General features: G+C 28.0%; 1 protein-coding gene across 4 annotated transcripts in view; it reads left to right on the forward strand.

Moving 5' to 3' along the window:
* Window positions 1–1,575: 1,575 nt before the first annotated feature.
* LOC119612736 (broad-complex core protein) overlaps window positions 1,576–27,049 on the forward strand; it is a 78,127-nt gene continuing 52,653 nt past the window's right edge. Inside the window, exon 1 of one of the 4 annotated variants that reach the window (XM_037968593.1) lies at window positions 1,576–1,840. The gene's annotated coding sequence lies outside the window, so the exon portion shown is untranslated. The remainder of the gene's footprint in view (window positions 1,841–27,049) is intronic. The other 3 variants (XM_037968607.1, XM_037968600.1, XM_037968611.1) reach the window with 3 other exon arrangements.

Genomic DNA, 27,049 nt, shown 5'->3' on the forward strand with positions numbered 1-27,049 from the left:
AACCCGAATTAAGTTAAATTTTAAAAGTAGGAGATTCTAACAAAAAAAAGAGTAAAATAATTAAGAAAGAAGAGAAGGATAAAACATAAAAAGAAAAATGCAAACAGCAAAAACAACAACATAATAATAAAAAGTGAGTCAAATTTTAAAACCCGGTTCAAGTGCGTTGCATTTTAAGAGGGTCTCTTGTAAAAAAAAAAGCTTAAAATGAAATATTAATAAAAATATACAAAAAAGAAGAGAATTGAGTTAATTTCTGTGATGTTGTTGGTTTTTATCAAAACAATAAATAAAAAAAATACGAAAACAACAAAAACAAATTAATATAACATTTCCCTGTTTTAAGTAATAACACACATGAACAATGTACATACATAGTACCTTGTAACAGACTTCTAAAAAATTTTATATAGTAAAACAACAACTACAACAACAACGACATTTGAATAAACGAAAATTGAGTATTAAAACTCAACGAAAAAAAATTACAGTATTTCTTGTGTTTTTTTTTTTTTAATTTTTTTTGGTGAATTTTTGGCAATGTATGCGAAAATTTGAAATGTTAATAAGAAGGCCCATATAATTATGGAACGCTGCTGCTAAATGTACGCTGCTGTTAACGCCTGCAACAACAATAACATTAGTTAGTCAGTCTACTCATTCATTAAGACGTTTACGTCGCATTAAAAGGTGCATATACAATGTACACACTCAGTGTCTATTCTATGCACGGGATGGCTTCTCACACCAAAGAACTTTAGACATAACGTCCAACCACTAGCGCTACTGATACCGACTAAATGCCTGGCTACCAGCCCTAGAACTTGAATGACTGACTGACTGAATGCAAGCGCATTTCTTTCTTTATTTCTGTTGTTTTTTTTTTATTGTATGTGTGTAAATTTCGTACTCTGTCAACGTTGACTGATGTGAACGTCTTTTTTTTTTGCTGTTTTCTCTACTAAAATTTCATATTATTACGGTATGATAGTAATAATGACGCTTTTGCTGCTGCCCGGACCGCAACGTCTATATATGTTACAAACAACAATATGCCAAATTATACTCAACAAAAACAACAACAACAAAATATACAACACCAAGTCTCGTAAAGAGAATTACTCTACTCCAAAAAAAACAAAAAAAAATACCACACAGGGTATTTCTCTGATTCAATTGGACATAAACTGCACATTTTTCAATTCAGTTGAATTTTTTAATTCGATCAGTAAAGGTTCAAAATTAAAACAACAACAAAAGATTTTGCTATTGGATTTACATCAAAATCAACAATCAAAATTTGCAGCAGAAAAGCCGTACAGAAAAATAAATTAGAAAAAATAACCAAAAACTACCTCGTTGTTGGAATTGTTAAAGAAAATTTTCTAAGTTTTATAAAAAAAAGGAAATTTTCAAGTTCTTACAACAAAAACCCCCAAAAAATTTAAAGATAAAATTAAAAAAAAAAACTTTATTAGAAAACAAACACAAAAACACTTTAGTTAAGTGCTGGAAAAATTTTACAAAAAAAAAATTAACAGTTATAAAAAAAACACTTTTGACAAGTGTAATTACATATTAATTTTGAAAATTTTTATTAATAATAATAAATAACTGTTTTAATTAGACACTTTTTTTGTTATAAGTGCAAGAAAAAATTAAAAAAAAATTGCTAACAAAATCTTTGATAGAATTTGTTGACGATAAAGAAATGTTGACGTTTCATATAAAACTTTTGAGAAATATTTAAAAAAAAAACTTTTTCAAAATGTGTTTAGTTAAACTTAAAAATCGCTGATTATAAAAACAAACTTTACAAGATTTTAAAAGGAATAAGCAAGTAAGTTATTTTTAGAATTAAAGCAATTTTAAAAGCTTTTTTTGCAAAAAAAAAAAAATTTTAAATTTTCGAAAATTTATTAAAGTGCTAAAGAAATTATTAAAAATATTAAATTTAAAAAAAATAAAAAAATTTATACAAAAATTTTTAAAATTAAAAAAATCCTAACTTAAAGCTTTTTGAAAGCGAAAAGATCGTTTTGTGATTTTGTCTTTTTTTAAAAGCTAGGAAAAAATTTGAAATCTGTTAAACAGAAAATTGTTCTCCATTAAGTGATCGTGCCACCAAACATTAAGAGCATGAAGGACCAATTGTTTGCTCTTATGCCAAAAATGGCGCCAATTACAATAGTTATGAAAAAAAAATATTTTTGAAAAAAATTTAAAAAAAAATATTTTTAAATTTGTCTTAAACATATTTAACAAAAATATTGAAAATTATATTAAATAAAAATTGATTGATTACCAAGTTCCACCTCTAAAAAGTTAAAGTTTTGAGACTCGAACCAATAACCCTTTCTTTCATATACAGCGCGATCACTTCTGTCTTTCCTTTAATATTTTAAGGTTTATTTTGAATGCATGGAAATTTAAATATTTTAACATTTGGCCGATCGCAACACCGAAACTTTTTCAATGTCTCAAAGAAAGTTGTAATTGCTTTACGCATGATCCAATCTACGCTCTTAATTTAACAGATGAGTTAGCAAGAGAAGGTAAAAACATAGATGTTTTAATCCCCAGCACAAGAATTGCTTTCGTTTGAATTGGAAACAAGTAAAATAAGTTAAACTCTACTAAAAACTCAAATAATCACTTTTTATCAAGTTTCTAATACAACTGTTATGAGGATCAGCTGATCACCTGAACTTAGAGAATATATTTATTAAGCCTGCTCCTTAAAAACACTGCCTCCTTAGTTATTTAGAATTGTTACTTTATTAGTTTCTCTTGATCAAGTGAGTACCGGCTGCAAGATTTCAATATAAAGCAGAGATAAGCTAAGGGCTCTCTATCTCTCTTTTTCCTGCACAAGTACGAAAGCTAACACATGTTTAAAAAACAAATAAGAAAGCTCAATTGTCTCTCTCCGCCTGAAAGAAATAGTTTTGCGCATGATCCAGTCTACACTCTAAATTTTACAGAAGTGTTAGCAAGAGAAGGCAAAAGCTCAGTTGTTTCAATCCGTAGGACAAGAATGGAAACAACCAAATAAGCGAATCTTCTAAAAACTCAAATAATAACTTGTTATAAAATTTCTAACTCAGCTGTTGTGAAGATTAACTGATCACCTGAACTTAGAGAATATATTTATTAAGCCTACTCCTAAACATTGTTTAGGATTTATACTTTATTAGTCTCTCCTTATCCAGGGAGTTACGGCTGCAAGCATTCGATATAAAGCAGATATTGGCAAAGGGCTCTCCCTCTCTTTTGCCTGTATGCACATGTTTAAAAACAAATAAAACCCTTCAGAGAGCTCAATTGTCTCTCTCCGCCTATGTCTGATATTAAGCAAATATAGAAGAAACAATTAAGCTTACTAATTAATGCATATACTACATTAATCCCGTGATCTCTTGTATAAATACCGTCTTATTTTCTCTTAAAGATCAAGTCAGGATCTAAGAAAGATTCAACGTGTCTAAATGTATTAAGTACTTATCGTTTTTATGTGTTAGTAGATTTATTGTCCCTTCCCAGCAGTTCGGTCGGACAGTACCCAACTCCTTATTTAACCTACCACATAGGGTTACACCTAGCCACCAACTGTCCAGGTGACTAGCTATTTTAACATGTGCTTGTCCTACAAGGAAGTCAATCGTCACCCTATAGGTTACAAAGAGACAGACAAGTGCTTTTTAAGTGTCCCCCCTCTCGCTTACAAAGGGGCCATTAAAGTTTACAAAGAGAACATCCGTCACGAAAGACGAGTTAGAGCCAACCAGGTGGTTAGACGTTAGTGAAAATCACTGTATTTTTCGGATGCATTGACTCTTTGTCGAACTGCAGGGTTACATTAAATATAAAATTTCTACATGATCACTACAACTACGAAAAGCTTTAATAGAAACTTTCTCCCACTTGCAATAAAACAACTTCTTTAACAAAAATCACTTAAAACTTATAGAAATTACATAAAACATCAAATGTGATTATATTTTCTTAACAAAATTTTCAAAATAAAGAAAACCACAATAAAGAATACAATTAAAAAACAACAAACAAATTGAGAGCTTTTATACTCCCTTTGCTGCAGAAGGACATTTGAGTTTATTTTTTTATATTTTGCAAACTATATTTCTCCTTCATCTTCTTTGACATTGTTGTTTGCATGTCCGTCTGGCTGGCTGTCTGTCTGCCATTTTTTTAATGAATCGTTGTCGTCGTATAGCAACTTCTAGCTCTTTTGTTTGTTCGATGTTGGGTTTGATCGTGTTTTTAGTAGTTTGCTGTTCATCATACGCTTTTATCGTCTGCACTTTGTTATTTTATTTTTACACGATTTCCTTTATATTTCCACTACAACGATGATGATCGTCATCATCCTCCTTTGATTCGCAATTTTTTCTTCTTTTTATTTTTTTTTGTTTAGGGTGTATGAGTGTTTTCTTATTATTACACTGTTCAATGTTTAAATAAGTTAAGGAATGTATGCAGGGCTTTGTGTAGTATAGTGTATGTATGTTGACGGACAAGTAGATTCTTCTTATACTCATACAATTTATATTATTATGTTTTTTTTTTTTTCTTGTAGTTTAGTTTAGCCAGTATGTTTCATTGTCGTTATTTTAGACTTCGTAAGGTTGCAAACGAGAACGCACGCACTAAGCGCAAGATCACTAGAATTTTTTTCTTCAAACTAAATTGCAAAAAAATCTGAAAAAATATATATTTGCCTCATAAAACGTAGAATTTTATGGAGCTTATACTACTCTTACAGTGAACGAACATTTTTCGAGCTAGTGTGTGAATGAGTGAGTGGTGGTGACGGTCAAGGCGAAGGAATTTTTTTTAAATTAATAATTGAAATTTTAACGAAAAAAATATATAAAAATTATAGTGCAATTATTTAAAAATGCAAAGAAATGTTATGAAAAATATTTAATATTTTCCATTAGTTTTGGAAAGAAATTGCTTTGGAAAGTGAAAAAGTTGAAGTGTTTTTCAACAAATATTACTCAGGATATGTTAAGCTTTATAATGTTAAATGTTTACCTCAGGATTTAAATGCTGTTTATATACATATTTTTATACTTTTACATCATTTTTGTTCAATGTTTTTTTATATAAGGTAAGTTTTATACATTAAACTCAAACTTGATTATTTTTAAGATAAAAATCTTTAATTTTATAAAAAACAAAACACATTTTTTTAAGATCTAGTCTAAAATTTCAACCGTTTATCTTGTAAGAGAACTCTCTGAAGTAATTTATGCCATCTGTGTCCAAGTGGGTGTTAAAAATCGTTTCAGATTAGTTCACTAACACCGAAAATGAATGAAAATAAGAAAGTACACAACAGTTCTGTTAATTTGACTGTAAATTTTAAAATGTTGACTCGGAGAAGGCAAACGATTTTATTTCAAAATAAACTTTTTGAATAGTTTGGGAGACCCATGTGCCGCCTTAGTTATTACCACAACAGGTTCAGTCCACAAATGAATCCAATTATTCATTCCATTATATGATTAGCAGATCATCAAGATATTATTCAATATTTTCAAACAACCAATGTCTTGAAATACTGAGAATTATACCAAAATATCTGATCAGAATCAGCATTAAAAGGGTCCAGTACGGACTCCTAATTGAGGCAATTGCAAATACCTTCCATAGCTTTCAGAAAATCAAACTTTATCATTGAAAATCTCGCAAATAGAGCCGTAAAAATCTGAATATCTCTTAAACTAAAGAATCGTAAACTTTTGTAGCTTTCTCCCAGAAATGAAAAACAAACCTAAATTCAAAATTTCGTTTTTTTTCTTGCCCTTAAATAAATCTTTTATATCACCTAAAACACCTTTAATTTACGTCAATACCCACAAATGGTCCTTCGAACTCATTTAATTTTTCTTTTTAATTATAATATTACACTTTCATTATTAGCAGCAATAATCAGCATATCGGCAATTCTTACTAACAATCTAACTATTTTAGTTTTCTTCACAAAAACCACAACTCGCCTTTGGTTATTAGTTCTATAAATAAGAAACGCTCAAACGTAAATGGGTTTTTTCACTTTCGCTTTCTTTTTTTTTTCATACAAACGAGTGCTCAACCATTAGGCTAATAAAACTTTAAATAGTTTTTCTAAAAAAAAAACACCAACAACAAAGAAAAATAAACAATAAACAACAATTAAATGCAAATTAATAATAAAAAAGCCACAATTAAATTATTGGTTGCGCACATACACATACATACATATGTAGCTAAAAAGAGTCAGTTAAACCTCTACTAATAACTTTAAAAAGGTCTCACAAAAGACACACACACACACACAAAATAAAATATTCATGGTCATACAAATAACTAAAACTATTCCTATGTGAAAATGTCATAAAAATTATTAAGTCTGTATGTAGTATAAGTCTGAGTATTAGTAAGTTAAATTGTAAAATTGCATCTGTGCAGTCATCGTCTGCTTTTTTGGTTTTTCGGATACTTTACATAGTCAATACAACAAATCAACAAGCATATCCGCCAACTCTCTATGATACGAACAACTACTGATGGACTGTTATACGCACTCAACTAAAACCAACAAAGAGACTAATATTCCAACTAATACAATTTTTTCCACAAAAAAAACAACAAATTTCAAGACTCTCCCCATACCTATTCTGTCAGTCTGGTCTGACTCTTTATATACATATATATATATATGACACTTTAGTAAATTGTTTGTTAGTCTAAATGTCTGTCTGTCCGTCCGTCTGTCTGTCTTTTCCTTTTCTATGTATTTCACTCTTACTTTTCTTGGTATTCCAGTCTTTTGTAATAATAACAATGTTCAAGATGATAATGATGTTTTATTCTATATATATTAAAGAAACAGAGGGAGCCTCTGTCTTCCTGTTGATATAAATTATAACCCAGACCCAGAGACAAAAACAAAGCAGCACAAAAAAAAATCATCATAATAATAAAATCATGAAGCAAACTACAACAACTCGGAGGGACAGACAGACAGACAGACAGACAGAAACCGGCATCTTCTCTAGTAACAAGGTGACGTAATGCACAACTACTCCACTAACACATTTTTCTACATTCCGCTTTTACACCAGCCAGCACCAGCAAAAATACATACAGATACTATAGAAACTAGTAGGGACAGACAGATACTAACAACCAGCCAGTCAGCCAACCAACCAACCATTTATTGTACAGTGGGACCTCGATTTTCCGTGATGGTCGGGACCGAAAGCATTCTGTATAATCAATTTTCCCGGTTAATTGAGTGCCAATGTTGGCCAGTTTTTGAATACATATTTTGATTAATTAATAAATGAGAATGTACATATTTAATAAAAACTAAATAATTCATGAATTTTAAATACATTAATGTTTCAAAAATACGAAAAAAAATATTTTTTTCAGAAAACAAAGAACAGTAGATAAAGATTTCATGTTATTTAATTTCGAATAATCACGGGTAATAGAGGTAATCACGGTTAAAATATGCAGAAAAATGTAGGTCGATCCAAAAAATATTAAGTCGATGCAAAAAATGTTCTTTTTCTATCCCGGATAACTGATGTTGCCGGATAATCGAATCACGAATAATCGAGGTCCTACTGTATCTTTAGGAAAACAAATAAACGAACTACACGACCAACCGTTCTTTTCTAGATGTATATTTATTTTTGTCTTGTTTTTGCACTACAACTAGAAGAAATTCTACTAGATTCTTAAAAAGGGCTCCTACAACAACAACAACATCTCTACAAAACGCATCATGATAACAAAGACATGTTTATATTATAAAAAAGCTTAAGAAAGGCGAGACATATAACCAGAGGTTTCTTCTATGTTCGGGCTTCTTCTATAACACTATCAACAACAACGACAACACGTTTAACAATGAAAAGAAGAAGAAAACAAACAATAACGAACATCTACGAAGTCTAGAGATGACACAGTGGTGGGAAATAGGAAATAAATCGGGCATGTTTTCTTAAAGAGAAGCGTAAGACTTTTAAACCATTCCAGTCCCACATATTTAAGGAAACTATATGATTTTAAAAGTATTACTTAAGTTAAGTTAGTCCCGAGTTCTTACCCTATGATCCTCTTATTTTATATCCTTCATCTAAGTGATAAACTTGTCATAAGTATGTAGTTTCTTATCCGAAGTTTAAAGGTTTTTAGATGGGACATTATCTGATGGCTTTTTAGAGCTTTATGTTTCACTCTCTGATAAAAGCTTTTTAGCCTAGGACACTACAAACTGAGCGATGATAAGAAATTCGTATAATGATGTTTTTATCGAAAGCTTTCTAGGATAAAAACCTGTGACTCACACCTCTCTAGATCCTTTAAGGATGCGTTAGTAAGAGATCGATAACACTTAATGATACCTGAGAAATTTGTTCTCAATAGGACGATAGTGTTAAAAGCTTTCGTAGGGAGCTTGGTGATATAATAAGATGTGTATGTTATCTGGAATAAGCGATTCTCTTAAAGTTTTTTTTTATTAAAAGCATACGAAAAAAGCTATTAGATAGAATTTGAAATGCGAATTTAATTTTCCTTTAATTCACTGCTCTACAACCACAGATTCTTTTACGTTGACTTAGTAACAGGTTTTAGTCACAGAAAAGAGCATTTTTATTGAAAGCTTTCGAAAAAAGCTTCATTAAAGTATAAGACAAACAAGAACTAGGAAATTTTGTTATACAAAGAGAAGTCACTAGATTCTAGTGACTAGAATAAGTGATTTCTTTAAAGCTTTTCAAAAGCTTCCGAAAAAAGCTTAACATAAAATAGTACATAAAAAGTTTGTTGAACAATTTACTGATAATTCATAAAAAGATTTCTAGATGTCTATAAAAACTTGTTCATTTAATGCTATAATTAAGGAAAATTTTTCTAGCATTTCAACCCACTGTGTTAACCACCACCAAGCTCTTCTAATAGTAATAGTGTAAACAAAATTCATACACATAAAGATCTTTTTCTTTATTCCTCACACAGATATCACTAGACTAGCTAATGTCTAGGTATTAGTAAGAGTTGTAGTATTTAAAAAGTTTATTTTCTACTCTTTAGAGTATTATTTTATTTATTCCATGTTTTGCTTACATTCGATAGAAGAAACCTGACTAGAATTGCATTCATAATATATAGTAGTAGTAGTAGTAGAATAAAATGGTCATATTTTCAAGGTTTCTTGATAATCTTATTTTTTTTTCTGTTTGTTTTGTTTTTTGTATAAATTTTTATTATATTTTTTTAAAGGGTTTTATTAGTAGAAAAAAATCTTTGAAAATTAGGGGAATAAAAGTGGAGTGTAGTAGGTATTATACAATTTTTTTTTTTTAGAAGTTTTAGTAATAGTGTCAGTAGTAGCAGTGGAACAATAAACCCACATGTATACGAGCAAAAAAAACTAAACTCTTTAAAGAAAACATATAAGGTTTCAGTGATAATGTGATACTTTCCATAATGTATAAAAAAAATGAAGTTTTTAGAATGACGTAAGCTAGTAGAGTTTGGTTTAGTTTCTAGGGAAGTTGAAAAAAATAAACAAAAAATTATAAGTTATTCAAATATAAAAGAAAAGATCAGTATAATATTCCTCCCTTAGAAAGACAAAAAACTAACAAAGAACTAGTTTAGCCAAGGGGTTCATGGGGGATAGAAAAGGCTTAAAATTTTAACAATTTTATACAGGCGTAGGGAAACTTGAATAGGGCGATAATTTAGTTTGTTAAAACATAAACAACTCTTAAACTTATAATTAGTCAAATTCCCACAAATTCCCCTATTCTCTCCCCCACTACAACAGATCGTCACAATTACACTATAGTTAATTGCAAATACAAACATTAAATACATTTAAACTTCACTTCCGTTAGCCTTGATCTCTAATTAGTACTACTTAATGAATAGTTCCAGTTCAGAATGGTCAAAGTCAATATAAGAGAACGAGTAAACAAAAAAATATAACAATAACTTAGATTAAATTTGTGTGAGAGAATTCTGAACAAAATATTAAACAGCAACAGCAGCAACAAGAAAAAAAATTACAATAAATTCAGACACAAAGAAACATAAATGCAGTTTCAACTAAAAGAAGAATAATCTATAAGCAAGTAAATAGTATTAAATAAACTAAAGTTTATTTAGCAAACATCCTTTTGTATTACATTTTTCTTAATACTCTATGTATGTATGTGTGTTGTAAATAGATATAACAGAACAGAGCAAAAAAAAAAACTACAACAACAATAACGTTATATTGATGCCATTCAAGGCCGTATTTTATAGTTGAATATTTAACATGTAGACACATAGAAAAAAGCACGCAACTCTGAACACTCATGAACATTCATACATACATACATATGAAGTCAAACAGCAAACAGAGAAATAGGATGCTTAAATATTAAACTGAGAATAAAAAACAAAATTGCAATATAAATTGCATACACATAGTTAAACACCCATACATAGGCATTTATTTGCTAAAACAAACATACTTATATATAATACAATAACAACAACAACTGATGAAGCAAGTTATTCTCGGAAACTGAAACCAAGGCCAACTGCATATTACTAGTTGTTAGGTTCACAAATATAACAAAAATGCCTATAGAAAAAAAAAATAGCAATATACGACAAAAACAACAACTACAACCTCCTTGTATCATCATAGCCGTCGTCGTCTACTACGTACTACATACAAACACACATCATTATTATTGGAGTCAACATTTACTTATACACTTTATCACCGTCTCACATACATCCTGACATTCTTACTAACACTTACTTAACTTCAAAAGCAAAAACATTCAAAGCACACACATTTTGTAAAATATAAAATAAACTGCAAAAAAAAAATAAATGCACATTTAATAAAATGCATACAACTTAAGTGGACGTTCATACACACAGCAAACGAAATGAAGGGACAGACAGACTGTGCCACGGACAGACGATACCAAACAAATCGAGTACCGAGGGACAGACACATTTTGTGTTTTAGGAGTAGAAGTATAAATGCACAAGCTTTGTCTATGTGTTTGCTTTACTGCACTTTACTTGCATACTTATAGAAACTTTAGCACAGTGGGTTGAAATTGTATGAAATGTATTATAAATTAAAACCTAATGTCAGAAACTTTGGTTTAACCTTCGACTCGCATTTAGCTTCCTTAGCTTTATCAATGTATTTAGCAGATTTGTCGAGGTTGTAGTTCCTCTCCGAACTCGGACGACTTTGAAAACCCCTTGGAAACTATCTGGTATTTCTAAACTATTCAATTAGAACATTGACATAGATTACGAAATAGGCTTACCCCAAGATATCTAAGATCTTTGATGTTATAGGGGAAAAAACTTCCTAAATTGGAAAGATCTTTGCTGGGCCAAAGCTATCATCGAAAATTGTGGAAACCATTTGGTATTTCTAAAATGTTTGACTTTGAGATAGCTCAGATCACAAAAGCTCAGATCACCTTAAGATATCTAAGATATTTGGTGTTATAGAGAGTAATTATTTCCTGATAAAACTTCCAAAATAGAAAATATATTTACGGGGCTAAAGCTATAATCGGCTTTTTCATTCCTTCAAATGTTCTCAGGTCTTAAAACCCAAATTTATTAGACCTAGTGTTGAACGAGTAGGTTCAGAGAGAGAGAATACAATTAACAAGACATTTTGATCTTATTATGTTGAAGTTAAGAACTTTAATAGATTCAAGGGTGTAAAAATAGGATCGATGTGTCTAGATTTCATTCTCGAATTCTTCTCGGAGCCGTTGACGTTATGTTTTCACCTGATAAATTACACTGATAAACCTTATGACCAGCATTGATTTAGAATATTGATCTCTAAGATACATTTTGGAGGCGTATGAGTAATATTTAAAAAAAAAAATTATTTAATGTTTTAAAAAAGTTATTGTTTGAATTCTATAAAAGCATTGGGCTTAAACCCGCTTTGTCGTTGCTATCAAAGAGATGGCAATCTTAAGGCGAGTAAGCATCGGCATGTTGGGGAGCAAATCCGAAATTTTCATGGGAACATTAGACTTTGTGTTCTTGATTTAATTAACCTTATCTACATCATAATAAGAATAGAATTTAAACTGGTCTCTAGGCACCAGCCGCGATATTAGTTCTCTATTCAGATCCGCTCTAATCGAATATTTCTCTTTGAAGTGGCAATCTTAAGCCGTGTGAGAATCGAGAGCAAAGATTGACATAGTGTTCTTGAGTTCTTTTAGTCTAATGTGTAAACAGCTGAATATTTTTTATTTATTATAGATTCCATTATAATAGGACCCACAGTGCAAAAAAATCTATCCCTGAAGTTGTGGAAAATTTTACACAATTTTTTTTATTTTTTTCACTTTTTTTTTTTGTAAATATCTACGAATAAGTAGCGATAATTCCCAACCCATATTTTTCTGTTATTATTACGTATTGTTGTTGTTGTTGTTGCTGTTCTGTTGTTGGTTTAGTTTTTATTGTTGTTGCTGGTTGAGTATTAATCTGTTACTTGTTATTTCTATATAGGAATAGATGTACAATATACATATGTAGGTTGGTTGGATTTTGTTGGTTTTGTTATTATTTAGTTCTTCGGTTGCCCGATACATTTACTTAGTTGGCTGGATTGCTATGACTGTCGGACTGACTGACAGCCTGTTTAACTATCAGGCGATGTTGTAAATGCAGCATGCATGCTCCACATTTTTTTTGTGTTGTTGTGCAGTTGTTGTAAATATATATATACTATGTAAAAGAACAAGGGAAAAAAGCTAGACAAATACATTGATAATACATGGCTGAAAGATACGTTTAATAATAATAATAAAAAACAACACGAATATAAAAGCTAAAGTGGATTTTCCGTTGCAATTTTTTGCTTTTGCTGCTGTTGTTACTTTTGTATGTTTTAGATTTTGAAGGCGCCTTTTTGTGTGTCGAACAGTAAAATAAAAGAAGAAATAGTGGCAGCAACATGCAATTTTTTTTTCTTTTTCATTTTTTTGAATTGCTGGTTTTTGTCTCAGTTTTCCAGGCATTTTATGTCAGTCAGTCAGTTGGTCATGAGTGGTATACATATGTATATGTTTAACTTTAGCTGTATTCCCGGTATTTATATGTAATTATTCAATTTGTAATATTACCTCTCTTTTATTTATTTTTTTATTTTCATTATTAATACTTTTTTTTCTGTTATTTGGTATTTATTTTCTACATAAAAAACAACAACAACAACATTCAAGCTGGTGTTAATTTGTTAATGATTTAATAATGACAGACATTTAGTTTATGTTTCATTACAACGATGTTTGTATGTTTTTGTTTTTTTTTTTTTGTAGTATAATAACACCTACCACTTACTACTGTGATTACATGCTATAACCAGCCATCGCTTTAAAATATAGTTATAGACTCAATTTACACCAACACTTGCTAATAGTATAACAACATTTTTAAACTTGACCCTGAATTGTTGGCAACTTAAAGTTGCTTAAGGTAGTATGTTTAGTTAGCTACTCGTGCCATGAATAGGAAAATAAAATTAAATCAAAGATTTGGGAACAATGCCCACAATAAGAGAATCGTTACTACTATGCCTTAGAAAAACTTTTGTATGTAACTAACTGTTGCTTCGGGTATAGGGACCGGTTCCACTTTAGGTCTCTATAAAGACAACCGATAAACCCATCAAAGTGCTCTGGACGAAACAAAAGACACAGACTCGTTTGTTCTCAGTAGACGATAACCCACGAAACTATTCTATTGCTTATATCTCAAGGGAATTTACAAAGTCTCTCGAATTTGGGAGAGAAACTATGAAACTATAATGAGATTGCGATTCATTCTTATCACATGTAAAGTTGAATATTTAAGAGAAGATAAAGTCCCGATTGAAATAGATCATGATAATCTGCTAAAGACGATTCTCTGAACCTTTTCCGGTCTTTAAGTTGTGAAATTAACTTTTAGTATAGAATTCTTGAAATGATGTCATGATGCCATCGGAGGAATGAATATGATACTATTGGTAAAATCACAGAACTGTAGAGGACACGGGACTAATTCGTCTCTCCCTAATTTAGTCAAACCGGTTGAACCAGTTATATTTAGGTATACAACGACTAAACTCTTAGGCAATTGAATTGATTGAAGAAATGTATTTTTAAACGATATCAAGCTTCTTTGGAGAGAGTTTCGAAACTGAGTTTTTTTTCTCTCTCTCTCTCTAACTGTGTCAATCAAACTCTTTGCTGTTATTTTCAGAATCACAATGCATTTCCTTGATAATTTCAATATTGTTTGTTTTAAACACAAATTTAATTTATCACTTAAAACCTCACACAGTGTGAGATACAAACTTTTGTGTTGTATATTATTGTTGTTGTTGTTGTTGCAATGATAACCTTACAGCATTTGCGTAATAAAATAATTTATAAATTTCATTTATAACCTTAACGACATCGACAGCATGCAAATTTTTTTGCTTAAACACACACACAGAACACGGTACACAAACTTCCTATGAACCGTTTATTCCCTCACATGTACTTACATACATACATGCATATGTATGTATGTACATATGTATGTATGTAACTTTTTGGATTTTGTGTGTTCATAAAATAAAAATTGCATTGACTGGCCAACAAAAAAAAAATACTGTACAATGCCAACCACCTCATTCCAGTAATATTGAAGATCATTAACATCAAGATCAATTAATAATGACTAAAACAACAACAAAAAAGCATAATTTTTTTTATTGTGTTGTAGTACTTATAACAATCAATTGTGATTATTATTTCGCAACAATTGTTGCTTTAATGCAGTTTGCAATTTGAAGGCACAGTTAGAGAGTAGAGTGTACTCTACTACTTACTCTAAGTTTAATCAACAACAACAAAAAAACACACGTACTTACTCTGTTGCAAAGCACACAAATTAAAAAAAACAACACACATGCAGTCAAGTCCACTGTATGTCTAATTGTTGAAGGCGTTTGAGGGGGAGTGAGGGGTTTGGGCTGTAGCATAGCAGTGTGTATGATTATTATTATAAAAGCTAAATTTGTTTTGTTTTTGTTTTGTTGTTTATCTAATAACCTTGTGAAATGTTATTAAACCCAATAAGTTTCTTAACCTTTTTGCTGTTGTGTTGTAGAATGTGTGTGTGTGTAAAATGCGAAAAAATAAACCAGCTAATAATATAGAAATAACAACAAAATATTATGTACTATATTTATTATTCTATATATGCCTGTATGTTTTTTTTTTTTTTGCTTATATTTATTTAGTGAATGCATTTGTATAGGAGAGAACATGCAAAATAAATACTAAAATTTACTCATAATATTACGAGCAAATAAACGGGGAATGTATTTTTTTCGTACTCTACTCTACACTTCATATTCATTCCCACTCATCATATAGAATTGAAAAATAAAATAATAATCATAAATGTAGAAAAAAACAATTGTTTATTACTAGACATAGAATTCTATAAATTATTTTAAATTGGTAAAAAAAAGGTGGAAAAAAATAAAGAATGATGCATCTTGAGTAAATGCAAAGAAAATGAAAAAAAATATTCTAAAAATAGGGATTTCTCCATATATTTATTTAACATTTCTTTGGAACTAGTTCCGTAACTAGTGCTTGGGCTAGAATTAACCTCCTTAGAGTCAACATAACTAACACTACACTAGTTCCCTGACTATCTCTTTGGAGATATAAAGATGATCTATAATATTAACAGGACGATCTTCTAAAACCCTTGAACATAACTCAACATGTTCATATTTTATTAATGTATTTATAAATTTTTATTAAGTGATCATTGTCGAATTCATAGGCATGATCTCACTTTTTTAAAAGCTTACAATTTGATTTGAGCTTTTAGGCAAGTTCTAAGATCACCAACAAAATCGTAGCTAGATCAATTCTAGTTTTGTTTCAATTTAAATTTCTCTAAACACTCGTGTTTTTCACATTAATAGCCTCTCAGCTTTCTTTAGATTTAGGTTTTCAGTTCAAAGGTCAGAAAGGCGATCGTGGATCGATCGTTTTACGATTTATTCTGATTCATGTAGACAACTTTGTTAATATTCACAACAAAGAATGCCTAACAATGATTTATGTTTAAAAAGCTGTTTAGAAGTCAAAAGCTTAATAGTGGCAAGATCGTTTCAAATATAACAGCGATTAGTTCAATTTTTTGTTTCCCAATAGTTCCTTTTTAAGGTTTAGGTATACATATTTAGATATTTAAACATTTGTGTTAAGCGATCAGTAGCGAATTCAGAGCCATGATCATCCCACTTTCATAGAAACTTACAATCTTCGCCCTCGTTGATTTAAGCTTTTAGAGAAGGTCGAAGATCACAAACACGATCGTAGCTTGATCAATTCTATTTTTGTAACAATTTATATTTATTGATTCAATCATTTCAAAATTTTTCTAAACAATCGTGTTTTTCATATTAATAGCCCCTCAGCTACGTTAAAATTTATGTTTTAAGTTACTTAAGTTCTTAAGTAATCTCATGATCAAGAGCCTAGATTTCAAAGTCAAAAATTACTGCTTCAAGATCGTTTTAGTACTTGAAAGAGTTTTAGTCAGCTTTGTAATCTAAGCTAATAGGAAAGCTTAGCTTTAATATAAGCTTAAAGGTTTTTAAAGGTACGATCCCAGCTTTTACAATTGCTTTACTTCTAGATTTCTATGGTCATTTATGTATATTGTGAACATATTAATATCCGCTATGTTTCATAAGCCGATTAGTAGTAATCTTTGTAAAGCTTAAAAGCACGATCGCGACTAGATCGTTTAAACACAAAAACTCTTAGAAAATCCAACAATAAGGATGATGTATCGTAAACAAATTGTTCTCATATTTATGGTTACAGATCTAATCAAATGAAAAATATTGAATATATATTTTTGTCTATAATCTGATCAATATAATAGCTAAAAAGCTTAAAGCTTTTTAAAAGTTCAAACCAGATTTTTACAATTACTTTATTTCTAGCTTTTTACTCTACTCTAAGCTGAGTAGTATTCAAGACTTAGCAAAGCTCAAAAGCACGATCGCGACTAGATCGTTTAAACAGTTAAGAATGTACAACTGTTACAAAAGCTCAGAAAAACCAATTATATCCCCCAGGTCGCGCAAAAAAAAGCTCCCATATTTATGGTTACACATCTAAACGAGTGTAAAATATTGAATTTATATCTATTGGCTTCGTTTACTTTTTAGGTGTTAATTTTTTGTCTATTTTTTTTCCTTTCATGCTCTCTTGCCGCCAGATTATTTAAATTTCTTTAGATTTATTTTAAGATTGCTGTTTTTTTTTTTTTGCATTTGTCTCGTAATAAAATTCCTGTTTTTATTAATAAAAATTTAATAGAATAGTCGCATTGACGTTAATCACCAATAGTAATTATTTTGTTTATTGGAATCTGATAATAATAATAACGGCAACAACAACAACAACAAAAATCACTTAATATTCGTTACCAGTTTTTTTTTTTTTTTGTTTGTCAGGCTTAATTAGTTTTGAAAAGAACTTGTGCATAGTTAAAATAAATTAAATTGCGTCGTAGTTGAAAAATATAAATATAAGCTGCAACGAATCATTTAACAATAAAATATTTTGGAAATTGTGTAAATATTTTGATTGCAAGATGTGTTGTTTACATTGGGGTAATGGAGGTAATGAGTAAAAAGTAAAGCAGGGGTGACTAGGTAAAGTGTGTGGAAGATTTATTAGATTTTGAGTAAACAATAATGCTGATGTTTAATTAGTTAAAGTAATGTAAACACATTACCTTGTAAATTACCATGTAATGAATAGTGCTTATTTCTTTTGTTTTAGAGCTTTTTTTGCCTATTTTTGTTTACATTTTATTAAAGACAGTGTGATCTTTCTTTCTAAATAAGAAGTTTGCTGGGAAATTTTTGACTTTACTTTTTTATTGTTTTTTTTTTTATTTCTTATTAATAAAACTAATTATTTATGCGGTTTTATTTGTAACTAGCTATTCCTGGAAACTTAAGAAAATGTATCATTTCTTAGTATTACACATTTTGGTTTTATATTTTAAATATAACAACTATTTATAAAAGGAAACACCTATTATTTGTTAGTCTTTGTTTAGATGATCATTTTGAAAATTTTGTCAGCTTTCCAAAAAATTAATGGGTGTATTGTATAATAAATGCAAAAGTAGACAACGTTAACAAAATTTTAATAAACAAACAACAACAAAAAAACTTGCATTATATTTGACAAAAAAACAACTGCAATAACTTGACTACATATTTCAGTTTAAAAATAACAAAATTAACACAAGTTTTGAAATTCTTTCAAAAAAAATAATAATAATGAACTCACACTTAAGAAAAAAAATAATAAATATATTAAACAAATAGCTATGTATGACTGATTCTGAAATAGCTTGTAATATAAAGTTTAAATTGATCAAGGTAAGGCAACTAAAGGGTTTGAGAGTAAAGCTTTAGGCAAATAAAACAGCTTAGTTAAATATTTGAAAATCAGCAAAAAAATGCCAGATAACTTTTAGCAATAAAAAAAAAATTAAACAAATAAATATGTAATGCGTTTTGGTATTTTAGGCAGTTTTGTGTTTTTTTATGCAAAAGGAAGGAAGTAATGAAATTTTATAAAAACGTGTGACTGATTATATTTATACTAAAGAAGTCATTGCAATGGAAGTTTAACAGCATGTTTTTTTTTTCAAATAATTTTCTAAAGTCATTCGACAAAATTATATATACAAATATATGTTTATTTGCTTTTAGATTTTTAGCTCCATCAAATAAAAAAAACTAAAAGCTCTTTTTTGTTAAAAAAACTGAAACTTATCATTGCAAAATACATATTACTGTTCACCAACAAAAAAAACATATGCAATGAGAGTGAGAAAGAGAGTAGATAGGTAGGTATGTGTTGTATAGAATGGAGTGGGTTCAATGACCCTCCAAATGATCGTGAATAACCCCACAAAAAAAAATATTGAATACAACCATCAACACATGACTTTTAAAAAGAATCATACATTTTTTTTAACTTAAATTGTTTGTATGAGAGTTTGCTTTGTAGTTGTATTTTGCTCTTGTGAAGAGTGTTTGGGGAGCGGAGGGGCCAGTTATGAACATTTGGGGGTTGCGACGTAAGCAGGGTAGTGTTGAGGTAACAATAATCGTTATTTTAAATACTAAACTTTTTAATCATTTATAGTTATCTTTCGTTTTTGCAAAAATAGTCGTTATAAAATAAATAAATTTTGAATTAAGCTAAGAACTTGTTATAAAAAAAAATTCCAGAATTTGAATGTTATAAAAGCTACTGGGTTCTAAAAGATCTTGAGATTTGTTAAATAGTTTAGGAAGTTTTATATTGAATCAAATAAAGAAAAGATTTCATTTAGAAATGATCGGCTTTTAAAAGATATTGGGTTCTAAAAGATCTTTTAAAAGATATCGGGTTCTAAAAGATCTTGAGATAATTTAGGAAGTTTTATAGTGAATCAAACAAAGAAAAGTTTCCATTTAGAAATGATCGGCTTTCTAGGTCTTAAACATAACCTATATTCCAATATGGTGGCGATAGTGCAAATTTTCTGAATTATGAATGCTTCTGCTATAATTTCTAGCTACTGCTATTTTAACCGGATCACCAGGTTCAAAGAAAACAAGTAAGGTACCAAAAAACAAGGTATCATACGGGCCTGACCGACCAGTTGTAAATATTAAATGTGATTTATTTTTCATAATAAAGCAATTATATTCAATATTACATTGTTCCGATAGATTTAAGCAATTTATGGATGAAAAACTAATTTTCTGAAAGAGGCTTTATATGGGGGCTAGGGGCAAATATGGACCAAGCCCGATAAAATTTTGTGAATATATTTATATAAAATTTATTTGTACTGAATTTCATCGCGATATTTGTGTTTATAACTTAATTTTGAACATTTAACAAATTTTCTGAAGGGGACTTTATATGGGGGCTAAGGTCAAATGAGGCCCGATCTCTATGAAATTTGGCAAGATCATCAATGCTTGTATAAAACTTAGTTGTGCCACTTTTTATCGATATACAGGTATATTTAACATATTTATAAGCTCAGAAACCCTTTTCGGGGGGTTCTGTCGTATAAGGGCTAGGTGAAATAGTGGACCGATTTTAACAATTTTCAATAGGCTTCGTCAAAAAAAAAGCGTGTAATCTGTACCTTGCGCACAGGGTTTACATGGACAGCCAGCCAGACGGACGGACATAGCTTAATCGATTCAGAAAACGATTTTAAGCCGTTTGGTGTACTTTAAGCTGAGTATAGGACGAATGTATGTTACAAACATCAGCACAAACCCAATATACCCACCCCACTAAAGTGGTGTAGGGAATAAAAATGTTATTATTACGATCGACCTTAATAAGAAGAATACAAAGAATATAATTATCGCCAGAATTTCTATTCTTTGTAAGAATATTGTAATTTTATATTACTAAATATAATCTCAACTATATTTTAGATATGGATCATACAGACATGGATCATCGTGACATGATCACTTTATACTTTCAACATCTCCACACATAACTAATATAACCAAAAGTCTACTATATTGTTGATATGTAATCATGCGGTATATAATGATCATCATTACGATCGTAACAAGATCACTAATATACATATATTTTCAAAACAATATATGAAATTTTCTGAATACTGAACGCTTCTGCTATAACGTCCAGCTATTTCTGTTCTGAATTTAAAGATTTAGAATTAATTAAGGCACGATCGATCTTAGTAAGCAGAATATTAAGAATAGAAATATAGTCACAAAAATGTATTTCTAATTATAATCCCAATAACATTCTAAATATTTAATCATACAGAATATGATGATAAGATCATTTTATATTTAAAGCTTCTCCAAATCAAAATAATACATTGAATATATACAGAATACTACAAGTGGTAACATGATCATGGCATGATCACTTATATTTCTATTCAGAATAATCAATTAAAAATAATACCTATAAAAAATTTCAAATCTAAGTTCTCAAATTTCTTTAAAAACCTGATCACATCCTGTTCATAGTTTCGATTTAATCTTGTTTAACTTATACTCCCCCTGGATTCCAATTCACAACATTATTTATCTTAAATTTAATACACAAAAACCCCAAACACTTCTAATACCTTTCTATTTAATCATAGACTATATTGGAAAATTACTTGAAAATCCTGTTTATTCACACAATATTTATATTTATTACTTAAACAAAAACACAATAATTAAAGTTAAATATACATTTAATTTGCATAAAACTTTATTATACTTTAGTTTAAAATAAACACCTTTATTTTGGGTTTTTTTTTCTCTTCAATAAAACATATTTTATTCTTGTGCACTTTTATTTGAATAAATATTTATTTATTTCCTTTTGTTAGGGGTTTGTTGGTTAATTTACTTTAATTTTAATCAAAAAAATTCAAATCCACAATGTATAACACACAACTTTCATTTGACATTCTAATTTGGCAAAAGGTAAATGAACTTTTTTAAAGCTTGACAAATTTTATTTTGCTATTATTCTGCTATAAAAAGTGATCATATTGAAGATATATATTTTTTTTGTATTCAAATTCGTTTAATATTTTTTTAATTAAGTTTAATCTAGGTTTTCTAGTATTTTTATGAGAATTGTTGGTTATTAATTTTTAAATTTTAATATTTTTTATATACATATAATTAATTAATCTTTAGGTAAATGAACTTTTTTTTAATTGAGATTTTAAATATTTTTATTTTATGGATTTCATTTTCAAAAATTAACTTGTTTTTTTTTTTCATACCAGTTTACGTTTTTTCTGTAATTGAATTTAATTATAAAGATTTTCTTTGTCACCAAATTTTCTGGTTTTCAGATCTTGAAGAATTAATTTTTAAGGGTTAATAACTTAAATTTTTTGGTTTTAACACTTTTTATAGCCTTTTTTGAAAATAATTTTTATAGAATTTTTTTATATATAGAAATTTTTAAATAAATTAAGTTATAACTTTTATTGATTTTTCTTTTTAAAACTTTTTAATTTGTTATATTTATTTATTTTCTTATAAATTTGTGTGAAATTTATAAGTTTTAATAATGTTTTACTTATGAATCTATATTTGTTTAATATTTAAAAACTTTATATATATTTTTTATTTCTATTTTATTTTAGACTTTTATACTTTCTACAAAATTATACTTTTTTAGAATTTTATATAATTTATTTACAATTATTTGCTGAATTCTCATGCAATTTATATTTTTTAATAATTTTTTTTATAATTTTATAACTTTTTCTTCAAAAATTTAATTCCATCACATTTTCGTAATTTTGTTTAATTTCTTCAAAAATTATTTTATACTTTTATATAATTTTATTTAAAATTCTTATATTTTTTTATAATTTATTTACAATTATTTGATGAATTCTCGTGCAATTTATACTTTTTAATACATTTTTATAAATTTATAACTTTTTCTTCAAAAATTTCATTCCATCACATTTTCGTAATTTTGTTTAATTTCTTCAAAAATTATTTTATACTTTTATATCGATACCCTATATTCAAAAAGTGCTAAATCAAAAAAGTCTAGTTTTCAGGAAAGTAAAAAAACTATTTAATTCGTGAAATATTGCACTAAAATACAATATTTCTTCCAGAATACGTTTTTAACATCCTTACTAATTCTTACCTATGAAAAAATTTTAATATTTTGCACATTTTAGCGACTTATTTAAGATAGCACTTTTTGGTCGACAAAAAAACAAATATTTGTTCTAAGTTAGCATGTTTTGTTCAAAGAATAGAACAAAAATTTCTTCTAATAATATGCGTTATTTTATAATTTTATGAAATGTTTTTTTTTTTTAAGGATATAAGTCAAACCAGTAAGTCCAATAAGATGCATTTACACCATTTAAGTAGAAAAACTCATGGCATATCTGCTTGTTTACTATTCCTTAGTCTCAGTACAAATATTTTAAATTATAAAATGTTTTTGAATATAAAAAGTACCAATATTTTTTGAATAATACTCCATAATTTGCACATTTAAAGACTTTTTTATAATCAAAATTCTAAATTGGAACCATAGAATATTATAGATCTTAGTGTTATAAAGGATTTCTGAAATAACTTTAAATTTTTCGGAAAAACATAATTTAAAGTCTAAAACTGGCTTTATATACAAATATATAAATGATCATATCTTAAAAACTATACATTCAATTTATTAATCTTCACCTGTTTTGTGTTCAGCATGTTTATCTTGTTAATATACAAAATAAATTTTAAATAAATTTGAAGTTTTAAAAAATGTTGTAAAATTTGTATGGAAGTTAGCACTTATTTTCTTCTATAAAAATTTAACTTTAAGATAGACTATTAACAAAAATTGTTGTTTAAAGTGCAACAATTACTTTTTTGGTTTCAAATTTATACCAGACGTGGATCATGCATTGAGGAATCCTTTTGCATCAAAAACTCACTTTGCCCAAAATTGAGTTCGCACTTTTTGAATATAGGGTCACGATATAATTTTATTAAAAATTAATTTACAATTATTTGATGATTTCTCATGGAATGTATACTTTTTAACACATTTTTTATAATTTTATAACTTTTTCTTTAAATTATTTTATTATTTTTTATAATTTAGATTATTTTCTTCAAAAATAATTTTATACTTTTGTATAAATTTATTATATTTTTTTTATAATTTATTTACAATTATTTGATGAATTCTCCTGCAAAATTATACTTTTAAATACATTCTTATAAATTTATAACTTTTTTTAAAAAAAATTTAATTCGTTCACTTTTTCATAATTAAGCTTATTTTCTTCAAAAATGATTTTATACTTTTATAGAATTTTATTAAAAATTTATTATATTTTTTATAATTTATTTACAATTATTTGATGAATTCTCATTCAATTTATACTTTTTAAAACATTTTTATAAATTTATAACTTTTTCTTCAAAAATTTAATTTGTTCACTTTTTTATAAGTTTGCTTAATTTCTTCAGAAATGATTTTATACTTTTATACTTTTGTATAATTTTATTAAAAATTTATTATATAATTTATATAGAATTATTTGATGAATTCTCGTGCAAAATTATACTTTTTAATACATTTTTATAAAATTATTTATTTTTTTTTTTTTAAATTTAAGTTGATCACTTTTTTATAATTTTGCTTATTTTCTTCAAAAATGATTTTATATTTAGAATTTCTTTGATATTTATAAATTATTCTTTAAGATTTCTTTAATAATAATATTTATTTTAAGATCTTTTTGTAATGAAAATGGATCTTTTTACAATTTTTTTACTTTTCTTTATTGATCCAATATCGGTCGCATAATCTTCGCAGAACTTTCTTTTTTAATAAATCATATTCCGAATTATGATTTCTGATGGATTTTTTTACAAATTTTAAACTTTTCTTAATTGATCAGTATCGATTGATTTTAAGTAATTTTTATAAGGAACTTCAAACATTTAAATTTATTTGAATTAAGTTGTATTTGCTTCGAACAGCATATGAGTGATACTTATAAAACGATTTAGATCTCATTTTTCAATAACATTTTGAAAATGGAAATGATCGTGAAACACTTAAAATCTCGCTTTTTCAAACACAATTCGAAGAAATGAACAGAATTATTTAAACATATTGTTTTAATTTTGCAAATAAAACTAAAATTTTTAGCTTAAAATATTAAACGAATAATATTTCAGATAATTTAATGAAATTCGTAATGAAAACATTGAATTTTTGAAATTATTATCGTTATTAACGACAATTTTAATTACTTTCCATTTTGTCAACATTTTCACTTTATATATATTCTTTATAACACACCTATTGCACGATCAAACGCTCCGAAAATATATATATTTTCTTTTATAAACATTGCCTTTCCTTCCTTTCGATCTTCCGATTTCTTGTGCTCTCTTAACCGATCGCTGTTACTGTTAAATGAAAACTAAACAAAATCGCATACACACCAATTTCATTATCTATCAAAGTTTATTATTGTTTTTTTTCTTACATCAAAATAGGCAAAAATATTTATTTACTATGAATAGTTTTTCACCACAAAACTATAAGAGAAAAAAACTAATACTCTTACAGATGGTTGTTAGTTAAACTCACAAAAGCTATTTCTCTGCTATACACAATAAACGGGTCTAGCCTAGAAAAAGAAGAGATGATGCCCAAACTAGCGGAACTATAACTAGACAAAATATTATAGAGTAAGAGAACACGCAATAGAAACAAGAAAAACTAAAGACGAAATAAAGCTCTTTTTTCAAAAAAAAACTATGTATTATCACTAGAAATTAAAACAATAACAACAAGAACAAAAGCTTTAGAATAATGCTCACAGGGGGGAATAAAAAAGCAATAATGCTTTTTTTAAGAGTGACAAATTCAAATAGGCATATTTTGCTTTAAAGGCTTATTTTTATGGCATATTTGTAATTGATAAAGATAATTTTATAAGCACAGTGGCTAAGGATTGAAAAAAAATTTGCTTATTTATTAAAAAATTTTCTAGCTTTTCAGCTAAATTTCTTCTATATTTTAGCTTTAAAAAGTGTATTTATCATTTGCTTAATTAAACTTCTTTTACTGTATTTTCCTCTCTTTTATAACACTTTTAAGCCATTGTGTTAATTGTAGAAAACAAAAAAAGTTCTATTTCCTTTCTAAAAAAAAAAACTCCATTATTAACTCAACTTCCTCTATAATAAATTTTCTTGTTTATTTTATTTCAATTTCTAACCCATAGTGCTAACCATACTTACTTGAAAAAACAACATATTTCCTTTCTAAAAACAAACAACTTTTTGTTGTTTGTGTAATTTTTTAGTAGTTTTTTTGGCGATCTTGCATTTTAAGGTTTTCTTTAACAATTTAAAGCCTACAAACACGGCATGTGTGTGTATAGAATATCAATAGAAAGAATAAAAAAAACAGAAAAAAAGTGTCTGGTTTGTCACTTTGTATATGAGAATTTCAACAACTACTATACCTTTTAGGTATAAAGTGTTCTTTTATTTGCAATAGGTTTTATGAAAACCTAAACAGTCAATCTATTGAACACACACAACAGGGGTTTTTTTTTTTGCTAAAAAGAACAAAAATTTGCTGAGTTCAAATATTTGTGTAAAGTTTAGTTTGAAAGCCGGTCTTATGAACGGAAACGGGTTTGTATAATATTTTAGGGAATAAAATTTGAAACGCCAAAAAAAACAGTTCTCTACAAACTAACATAAATAAATAAGTAGTTAAAGTAGTAGCTAAAAGATTGTTTTTTTCGCATTTGTTAAAAAAAGTTTGTTTATTTTTGAATTTTTATAAAAAAACGATCACTAGACCCAAACGTCTGCATATAGTAATGGCTGTAGTACAGCTTTAACCACAAATAATCTGAAAAAACCAACTGCCTTAAACCCTCCTCTATTTGAGTAATAACAGCCGCAAAAAACAACACCTATACAAATACTAAAATTCCCCACCAAACCGAACAAAAAAGCTTGCTCTAACTCTCTGTCTAATGCTCTTATTACCAATACATTAAAAAATAATCAATTTATTTGTTCACTAACTCTCTGATTACAGTATTTCTTCTCTTTTTTACTACATTGCTTTGCTATACCAGATCTTATCACTCATACTATGACATCAAAAAAAAAAAACATTATTTGGTATTAGTTTATATTTACTCTCGTTTTTATCTAAACCTGTGATAGTGTTGGTGTTTTTTCAATAGATTGTGATGGTTTAGTGAGAGGGACCGGCAGACAAGAATTTGCTGGCACTACTACTACTATTTAGAAACTGAGGTAAATGACCGAAAGTCCGACAAA

Source organism: Lucilia sericata, unplaced genomic scaffold (genome assembly GCF_015586225.1).
Source record: "Lucilia sericata isolate MDLA Ls3-8-SP2 unplaced genomic scaffold, ASM1558622v1 Contig000036F_arrow, whole genome shotgun sequence".
Taxonomy (NCBI): domain Eukaryota; kingdom Metazoa; phylum Arthropoda; class Insecta; order Diptera; family Calliphoridae; genus Lucilia; species Lucilia sericata.